Genomic DNA, 10,094 nt, shown 5'->3' on the forward strand with positions numbered 1-10,094 from the left:
CTTACTTTTTTGTACTCCAGTAAAAAGACATTACGGTATCTACTTACTTTTTTGTACTCCAGTAAAAAGATATTACGGTATGTACTTACTTTTTTGTACTCCAGTAAAAAGACATTACGGTATGTACTTACTTTTTTGTACTCCAGTAAAAAGACATTACGGTATGTACTTACTTTTTTGTACTCCAGTAAAAAGACATTACGGTATCTACTTACCTTTTTGTACTCCAGTAAAAAGATATTACGGTATGTACTTACTTTTTTGTACTCCAGTAAAAAGACATTACGGTATGTACTTACTTTTTTGTACTCCAGTAAAAAGACATTACGGTATGTACTTACTTTTTTGTACTCCAGTAAAAAGACATTACGGTATCTACTTACCTTTTTGTACTCCAGTAAAAAGATATTACGGTATGTACTTACTTTTTTGTACTCCAGTAAAAAGACATTACGGTATGTACTTACTCTTTTGTACTCCAGTAAAAAGACATTACGGTATGTACTTACCTTTTTGTACTCCAGTAAAAAGACATTACGGTATGTACTTACTTTTTTGTACTCCAGTAAAAAGACATTACGGTATGTACTTACCTTTTTGTACTCCAGTAAAAAGACATTACGGTATCTACTTACCTTTTTGTACTCCAGTAAAAAGACATTACGGTATGTACTTACTTTTCTGTCCCCGTATTTATAATGCAGGTGATAGGAAAATATACCAAGTGTTTATAACATAGTGAATTCCGTCAATATACGGATAATTGGTAACACTGGGCTATTACTATTTTACAAATAAAATAAAATATAATTCCCTTTATTCATCCTAGAAAGGAAATTTGTTTCTAGGGTCTATTCCAAGGGAAGTCTGGAATAACCCAGGTGTCAGCCCCAGTGCAGCGTCGCAAATTGAGCTAGGGAGAGGTGACTCGCTCAAGGACTCACAGCGCAGCAGTATGTGATCGAACTCGGTACCTTTCGGGTAAAATGCAAAGACCGTACCACTGAGCCACGTTGTTATTTTACAATTTGAATTATAAGAAAATGAAAAATGTTCCAGTTGTAGATGATCCCTGAAGTTATGTCGATACCAATGAATGGAATTATGTGCGGCTATGTGGTCTAGTGGTATGACACTCGCTTTCAGATCGGGAGGTCCTGGATTCGAACCTTGCTCGGCGCATTGTTGAGTCCTTGGAAAAGACTCTTTACTCACATTCTCTCACCGTACTCAGGTGGAAAATGAGTAGCTGACCGTTAACAGTGTTGTCTCTGTCCCAAAAATTGTAATATCGCCTTACAGGCGTCATGTCCGTCCTACACGTTAAGTGTTGCTGTTGGCCAGCGACCCTTTGTAAAGCGCTTTGAGCATGTTAAAAAAAAGCGCATTAAAAAAAAATTGTTAACATTATATGAAGTCTTGTAATATTAATATTGAGGAGAAATTAATTCAAAATATTCTGTCTTCAGACCAGGCTTGAAGGACACTCACTAGCATGAGCAGTTCATTTTAAGACAGAGACAGAATTCCAGACAGATGGTACCACAAAGTAAAGACGCACACATTCTGAAATTTTGTTTTAAACATTTATCTTTCTGAAGTGGTGTGTGGTGTGTTGTGTGAAGTGTATTGTGTGTCATGTGTGGTGTGTGGTATATTGTGTGTGTTGTGTTGTGTGTGTTGTGTTGTGTGTGGTGCGTGATGTGTTGTGTGTTGTACGTGTTGTGTTGTGTGTGGTGTGCGGTGTGTTGTACGTGGTGTGTGATGTGCAGTGTGTTGTACGTGGTGTGTGGTGTGCGGTGTGTTGTACATGGTGTGTTGTGCGTAGTGTGTTGTACATGGTGTGTTGTGCGTAGTGTGTTATGTGTGGTGTGCGGTGTGTTGTACGTGGTGTGCGGTGTGTTGCACATGGTGTGTTGTGCGTAGTGTGTTGTACATGGTGTGTTGTGCGTAGTGTGTTGTACATGGTGTGGTGTGCGGTGTGTTGTGTGTTGTGATGAATGGAGAGCCTGAGGTGGCCCATACTCCAGTATGTCAATGACAGTGGCTATTGTGCTACTAAGCCATGCATACATTTGAAAACTGCACAGGTCATCCCAAACTCTGAAACGCAGACATAAACACCAAAATGTGACCCATCGTGTCAAAACGGATGAACCAGATGCTACATAGCCAAAATCAATGCTAAATTTTCCAAAAACATGAATTATCGGCGTTGGTACTGACTGAAATATCATATTCATTCGTCTCAATAAAACATACAAACTCAACCCAAGTCTGATATTACTGGCTATAAATTCAAATTCCATCATCTTAATTATTCCGACATAATACCGTTTTGAGACTGAGGGTCACAAATAGATTTCCGAGTCGATCCAATCCATGTCTTGATTTCAAGCCGAAACTGGATTAATCCAGAAATTTATCCGCAGAGAGAAGAGAGGCCAAATAGAGAAGTTGGTAACATCTGGGATGATCGAAGGAAATGGAGAGCTAGAGGAAGACGAAGAATGACATATGTGACCATTCGTCTCAAAACGGTATTAAGTCGGGATGAATAAGATGCTGAAAATTGAATTTGTAGCCAGAAATATCAGGCTTAAGTTGAGTTTTTATGCTTTATAGAGGAGAAGGAATATCATATTTTACTGTGCTAAATACCAACGTTTCATATTTTTGACCAGTTTGACTATAATTTGACTTTTTAGCATCTGGTTTATTCCGACATTTGGTCACATATATTCTAAATAACCTAAGAATGGCCGAATGTGATTTAAAATGCAACGCAGATGACCTTGATTCGTGGAGACAACTGCTGACCAACAACGTGCTCAAAAGTACAAGCCACGATGGATGTCGATGATCAGTAGCAAAGGGAGCTAGAATGAAAACCACACCGTGCTGCAGGAATTTGAACTCAGAACCTCCTGCGTAAGAGGTAACCACCCTATGGCTGTGCATTGCAGCCTCTCTGATTACATTTTTAAACGTTATATAAAGAGAGATTGTCACTTTGTCTGCGAGGATCAAAACATGATGACACTTCCTGATTAAAATTGAGCTTTTTTAAATTGCCCAAAATCCACGAAACGCGCTCAAGGTGCTTTACAAAGGGTCCCTGACCAAGAGCAACATGTACCATAAAGAACGAGAATATCACCTGATACTAGTTTTTTTTTTCTACAGAGACAATGCTGTAAATGGCCGGGTACAGTAGATAATGTGAGTAGAGAGTCTCTTTTCCAAGGACTCAACTATGCGCCCAGTGAGGCTCGAACCCAGGACCTTACCATCCGAACGCGAGTGTCATAACACAAGACCACATAGCCGATTACCTGTGTGTGTGTGTGTGTGTGTAGGGGGGAGTGAGTAAATGAAACAGAGAGAGACAGAAAAAGAAAGAGAGGGAGAGAGAGAGAGAGAGAGAGAGAGAGAGAGAGAGAGAGAGAGAGAGAGAGACAGAGAGAGAGAGACAGAGAGTGAGGATGGCCATAAGCTTTCCCCCTCATACCTTGTTACAGGAAATAATATAATATGGAGTATGATGAAGATGGTGAATGATGTTATAGGGGAATGGTGAAAGTGAAGGACTGTAATGAAAATATTAGGAAGGTTGTTGTGATGGTGATGATGAATGATGATGATGATGTTGTTGTTGATGCTTTTTTTTCGATGACTACGATGTTACTATGTGCATCTGTGTGAGTGTGTCTATGTCATATTGTATTGTTATAAGTGTGTAACCAAATGACAAATTGCTACTTTTTTTAGGACAACAATTTCCAGAAACGGAAAAATAAAATTCATCTTATCTTATCTGTATCTTACCGCTGTGATTTACCGTTTTAAAAAAAATATAAATAAATAAATAAATAAAATAACACTTTTATCACAATATCCACTAAACATGTTCAAAATGCTTTTCAAGGGGTTCACAGACAACAGCAACATTTAACATGTAGGATGAGACATGATGCCTTGCATGCGATATTACAAGATTTTCAGAGAGAGACAACGGTGTTTAAAAATTTTTTTTTTTTTTATAAATGAGCTTATATATAGCGCAATATCCACTAAACGTGCTCAAAGCGCTTAGTGGTCCCCGGCCAACAGCAACGGTCATCATTTAGGACAGTACATGACGCCTGTTACGCGATATTACAATTTTTCGGGCAGAGAAAACGCTGTTAACGATCAGCTACCCATTTTACACCTGAGTACAGTGAGAGAATGTGAGTAAAGAGTCTTTTCCAAGGACTCAACTATGCGCTCAGCGAGGCTCGAACCCAGAACCTTCCGATCCGAAAGCGAGTGTCATACCACTAGACCACATAGCCGCACTGATCACATGATTTGTTGCTGTACAACGATTGAACGGTTCTCAATAAATTTATACACACAGCTGTGTTTATATGAAAGTTGAAAACTAACCCCTGAGTCATGCAGACCAACCTGACCAACACTCTTCAACAGTCGTAATGTCACTTCCTTCATAATGACGTATGGTAACTTAGTAACACTGGCTCTAAACTATCAGAACAATGACGGACGCCCGTATGAAATATTTCTCCGGCGAGCATAAAAGAGTATCCAGAGGAAAAAAAAAAACCCCATAAATTTGATCTTGTTTTGACTTTTACACATTCTGATCACAAGGCATATATGAAAAGTTCTAGCCAGCATGAAGAATAAAAAGTAATGATTTTCTTTGTTTACAACCAAGATGGCCACCGTTGCGGGGAGGCGTGACATCAGACTACTGAATCCAATTGTGACGTTGGACATTTCTCAAACAGCAGTGAACAAGTTTCACTATGAGGGTCATTTTGATTTTATTTTGGAGCACACTTTGCAAACTGACCAATGGCCTCAGGCACACGGAAAGATCTAGCTCATCCCCATTGTCTTAAGAATACTTAGTAGAAAACTCTGTGGTGTAATGTAACATGTCTGACCACCAATCAGAAGGTCTAAAGTTCAATCCCCAGTCAAAGTCAGCTGATTTTTCTGTCTGTTTTGTCTGGCACTTTTTCAGTGATTTCCTAACTATAAGGTCAAGGTCACAGTAGCTGGATAGGTAAACATTTGTGACCCTTCGTCTCAAAACGGTATAAAGTCGGGATGACTAAGATGCTGAAAATTGAATTTGTAGCCAGAAATATCAGACTTAAGTTTAGTCTGTTTGCTTTATAAAGGAGAAGGAATATCATATTTTACTGTGCTAAATACCAACGTTTCATATTTTTGACCAGTTTGACTATAATTTGACTTTTTAGTATCTGGTCCATCCCGACATAATACCGTTTTGAGACGTTTGGTCACGTTTTTGAGTTTGAGCCTACACATAATTGATGGGGTTTTTTTTTGTAACAATTTCAGTAAAACCATTGAGTCTAAAATGAAAAGGCAAAAATACGGCTGTGATGTAGCTGTACGAGACTGGGTTCTGGGTTCGGGCTGTGCAGCTATTTGCTCTTACGGTATGACACTCACTTTCGTAAAGGAAGGTTCTACAGTTCGAGACTCGCTTGGCGCATAGTTGAGTCCTTGGAAAAGACTCTTTACTCATATTCTCTCACCGTACTTAGGTGTAAAATGAACAACTGGCCGTTAACAGCCTTGTCTCTGTCCTAAAAAAAATCTTTTAATATAATTGCCTAACAGGCAGTATGAGTCATGTCTCATTCTGTATGTTAAATGTTGCTGTTGACTAGGGACCTCTTGTAAAACGCTTTGAGCACATTTAGTGGGTATTGCGCTATATAAAAGCTCAAGTTTTTTGGGGGGTTTTATAGAGCCCCACTCTGAGAATGCATTTATTTAAGTCCTTGGAAAAGAACTTTATTCACATCATTTGTGCCTCATCTATTCCAATCATTTTTATCCTAGTCATTTTCTTATTGATGAGTAAATTATACGTTTTATTTTTATATTCCACTTTGTTGAATGTCAATTTCATTTTGTAAAACTTGCATAATTAGTGTGTGTGACGGTTGTGTGTGTCTGCCTGTTTGCCTCAGTACGAGTGTGTTTATGGTTTGATAAGTATATTGTAAAACTTGCATAATTAGTGTGTGTGACGGTTGTGTGTGTCTGCCTGTTTGCCTCAGTACGAGTGTGTTTATGGTTTGATAAGTATATTGTAAAACTTGCATAATTAGTGTGTGTGACGGTTGTGTGTGTCTGCCTGTTTGCCTCAGTACGAGTGTGTTTATGGTTTGATAAGTATATTGTAAAACTTGCATAATTAGTGTGTGTGACGGTTGTGTGTGTCTGCCTGTTTGCCTCAGTACGAGTGTGTTTATGGTTTGATAAGTATATTGTAAAACTTGCATAATTAGTGTGTGTGACGGTTGTGTGTGTCTGCCTGTTTGCCTCAGTGCGAGTGTGTTTATGGTTTGATAAGTATATTGTAAAACTTGCATAATTAGTGTGTGTGACGGTTGTGTGTGTCTGCCTGTTTGCCTCAGTGCGAGTGTGTTTATGGTTTGATAAGTATATTGTAAAACGCTTTGAGGCTTCGGCGTTTAGCGCTATAAAAGAATACTTCATTATTATTATTATTTGGTGACGATACGTTCAGCAGGCTTCGGCGTTTAGCGCTATAAAAGAATACTTCATTATTATTATTATTTGGTGACGATACGTTCAGCAGGCTTCGGCGTTTAGCGCTATAAAAGAATACTTCATTATTATTATTATTAGGTGACGATACGTTCAGCAGGCTTCGGCGTTTAGCGCTATAAAAGAATACTTCATTATTATTATTATTTGGTGACGATACGTTCAGCAGGCTTCGGCGTTTAGCGCTATAAAAGAATACTTCATTATTATTATTATTTGGTGACGATACGTTCAGCAGGCTTCGGCGTTTAGCGCTATAAAAGAATACTTCATTATTATTATTATTTGGTGACGATACGTTCAGCAGGCTTCGGCGTTTAGCGCTATAAAAGAATACTTCATTATTATTATTATTTGGTGACGATACGTTCAGCAGGCTTCGGCGTTTAGCGCTATAAAAGAATACTTCATTATTATTATTATTTGGTGACGATACGTTCAGCAGGCTTCGGCGTTTAGCGCTATAAAAGAATACTTCATTATTATTATTATTTGGTGACGATACGTTCAGCAGGCTTCGGCGTTTAGCGCTATAAAAGAATACTTCATTATTATTATTATTTGGTGACGATACGTTCAGCAGGCTTCGGCGTTTAGCGCTATAAAAGAATACTTCATTATTATTATTATTTGGTGACGATACGTTCAGCAGGCTTCGGCGTTTAGCGCTATAAAAGAATACTTCATTATTATTATTATTTGGTGACGATACGTTCAGCAGAGGAAAAGGTTAAGCATTTTCTAGGGTTGCACTTTGTTTAGCGTCAACATAGTGTCATGGTTATAAAACCCAGCAATGTTGGACCAGGTCAGTAATAATTTAAGTAGTGGGGACATTTTCCGAAAGCTCCTACAAAGGGAAACTACTCAAATAATATTCCGTCAACTAACCCCAAGAAAAAATAAAACCTAGTACCTTTAACTAACCCTAATAGGAAAAACAAACGCCCTAGCACCTTTGCTAAGACTTATGACTAACCCTAATAGAAAAAATATCCTCCGATCTCGAGCTAACCCTAATAGAAAAAAAAAAAACCTCGGACTGCTTTGCACTACCTTTCAAAAATTCACAAATTAAAACAGCAGCCGAGAATCAAAACAATGGTCAAATTAGGAAATTTTAAACTTTCACAAATCTATCAAGGTTTGTTCTAGAGGATTCAAAATGCTTCTGATGACAAACTGAATTTATAAACGCCTGACAAAAGATCAATGGTGAAAATACAAATTGAAAGAATACTGGGAATGTAGGAGCTTTCTGAAAATCTAATTGGTGAAAATAAAAATAAAAAGGGGGGCTTACATGTCGCAAGTTGTTAGGCTGTCAGACAAATAACCCCACTTAAATCCAGGAGAGAGAGATAGAGAGAGAGAGAGAGAGAGAGAGAGAGAGAGAGAGAGAGAGAGAGACCCAGCTACTACACTACAGGGTCTGCCAAAAAAGAAAATTGGTTATTCTCAGACACCTGGCAGACATGTCTGGGAATAATGACAGCCTATTTTAATTTTATTAGTTATATATAATATCTAGACCCTCTAGTCTCTAGTAAAGTATAGTTAGTTATGCTAGATAGTAGAGTCTATCTGGTAGTTGGTAGTAGTAGAGTAGTAGCAGAGCAACTGCTATCACAAACAGTCATAGTAATTATAATGACTTACATCAATGGAAAAGAATAGTAGTAACACCCTTTTAATGTGGTGACAACGCACACACAATCACACACAAGTCGCATTGACCTGACACCTGGCGAGGTAAAATCTCCTAATGACGACACTCCATCCTCCTACAAGTGACAGAATTCATTAGTAACAATGGACTCGAGAAACGATAATAATTAGTTTCACACAAAATAAAATATTTTCTGTAAAATGTTAACAGAACTCCCGACAAATTTCGCGATAATTTTCTCTCCGATAACGAGCCGCATCGCTCTCGGTCTCCCAAGGTCGTGAAGGGAGTGAAAGACCATTGTTGACATTTTTAAATGTCTTCGCCTGTCACTTGACACACGCATCGCATCTCATTATATTCTGTTCTCCACCTCAGCACGTATTTTGCAACAATTTGCATAAAATACGAGACACGATTCGTAAATGTGATACAAATAGGTACATTTGCAAAAAGAAGAGATCATTTGGGTTTGCATGGATAAATCGGCATTTCTCACACTTTTCATTTCTATGTTAGTGATGTTAGCGGCTGCGAGATTCAGTAAGATTCTGCCCAGCCCAACGCCAACAACAACACTCACCTTCTTGTGGAAATCAAAAGACAATGTTTGCATTCGTTCCAATCACCCGATAAAGAAGAAAGGGTAAAATAAAAAATTTAATCACACTTGATAGATATGTTAGAGTACAGTTAATCCTTTCCTCAGAAAATGGCTAAAATATGCTTCAGATTGTCCGATTTCGAAAAAGAAAAGCTCAATCGAGATGAATTATTATTTAGATTATCCTTTGTGTTATGACGTCATCATTTCATGATGTGTGTTATTTTCAGGGTTGCCAGATTATTTTTCAACAAAATGCCAGGGGAAGACTCAAAAAATGCCAAAACACTCAAAAAAATGCCAAAGTCTGTTGACTCCCACCCCCACTAAGAAAACTACTCACTTTTGATAGACAATTTACTATCATATCCTGGTGGCTTGCGTGTTTTCTTTTCTTTTTTTTTTCTTTTTTTTTTTGAATTATACTAAATTTCCTGTTGGGGTAATTTTTTTATTAAGAAAAGGTGTCATTTGAAGTATAATATACTAGAAAAGAAAATGCCAAATGAAAATGCCAAATGCCAAATGATTTTTCTAATGCCAAACGGTTTTCAAAAATGCCAGATTTTTGGAATCTGGCATTTAAAATGCCAAACTGGCAACCCTGGTTATTTTCCGGCTTATGACCTCGACCTTTAACTTTCACCTCGAATCCCACGGTGAGATTGTGAGGCGAGACGAGGCCGAGATTGTCACTGTTCAGTTTTGATTTGTGTAGTTTTGTTTATATAAATAAATAAATACATTAAATAAATAAGTAAAATTTAGGGGGATATTGATTTGTTTATGTTCATTTGTTGTGTGGTATGTTTGTTTGACCTCTCTCTCTCTCTCTCTCTCTCTCTCTCTCTCTCTCTCTCTCTCTCTCTCTCTCTCTCTCTCTCTCTCTCTCTCTCTCTCTCTCTCTCTCTCTCTCTCTCTCTCTCTCTCTCTTAGTAATTACAATTTACATCAATGGAAAAAAATATTTACACTCTTTAATGTGGTGACAACAGAACAATAGCGCAATATCCACTAAAAGTGCTCAAAGTGCTTTACTATGGAATCCCTGGCCAACGCAGCACTTAATAAATGTGGTCTAGTGGTATGACACTCGCTTTCGGATCGGAAGGTCCTGGGTTCGAGCCTCGCTCGGCGCATAGTTGAGTCCTTGGAGAAGGCTCTTTACTCACATTCTTTCACCGTACTCATGTGTAA

The 10,094-nt window shown here is 38.1% G+C and overlaps 1 protein-coding gene across 1 annotated transcript in view; it reads right to left on the reverse strand.

The window, feature by feature from the left end:
- The window catches only part of LOC144960677 (uncharacterized), a gene marked incomplete in the record, with an annotated part of 100,395 nt that extends 91,279 nt beyond the window's left edge, over positions 1–9,116 (reverse strand). Inside the window, 1 exon segment of the mRNA XM_078893958.1 lies at positions 8,877–9,116.
- Between the last annotated feature and the right edge of the window lie 978 nt (positions 9,117–10,094).

This window comes from Berghia stephanieae, chromosome 15 (genome assembly GCF_034508935.2).
Source record: "Berghia stephanieae isolate SIO BIC M18660-M18661 chromosome 15, UCSD_Bste_1.3, whole genome shotgun sequence".
Lineage (NCBI taxonomy): Eukaryota > Metazoa > Mollusca > Gastropoda > Nudibranchia > Aeolidiidae > Berghia > Berghia stephanieae.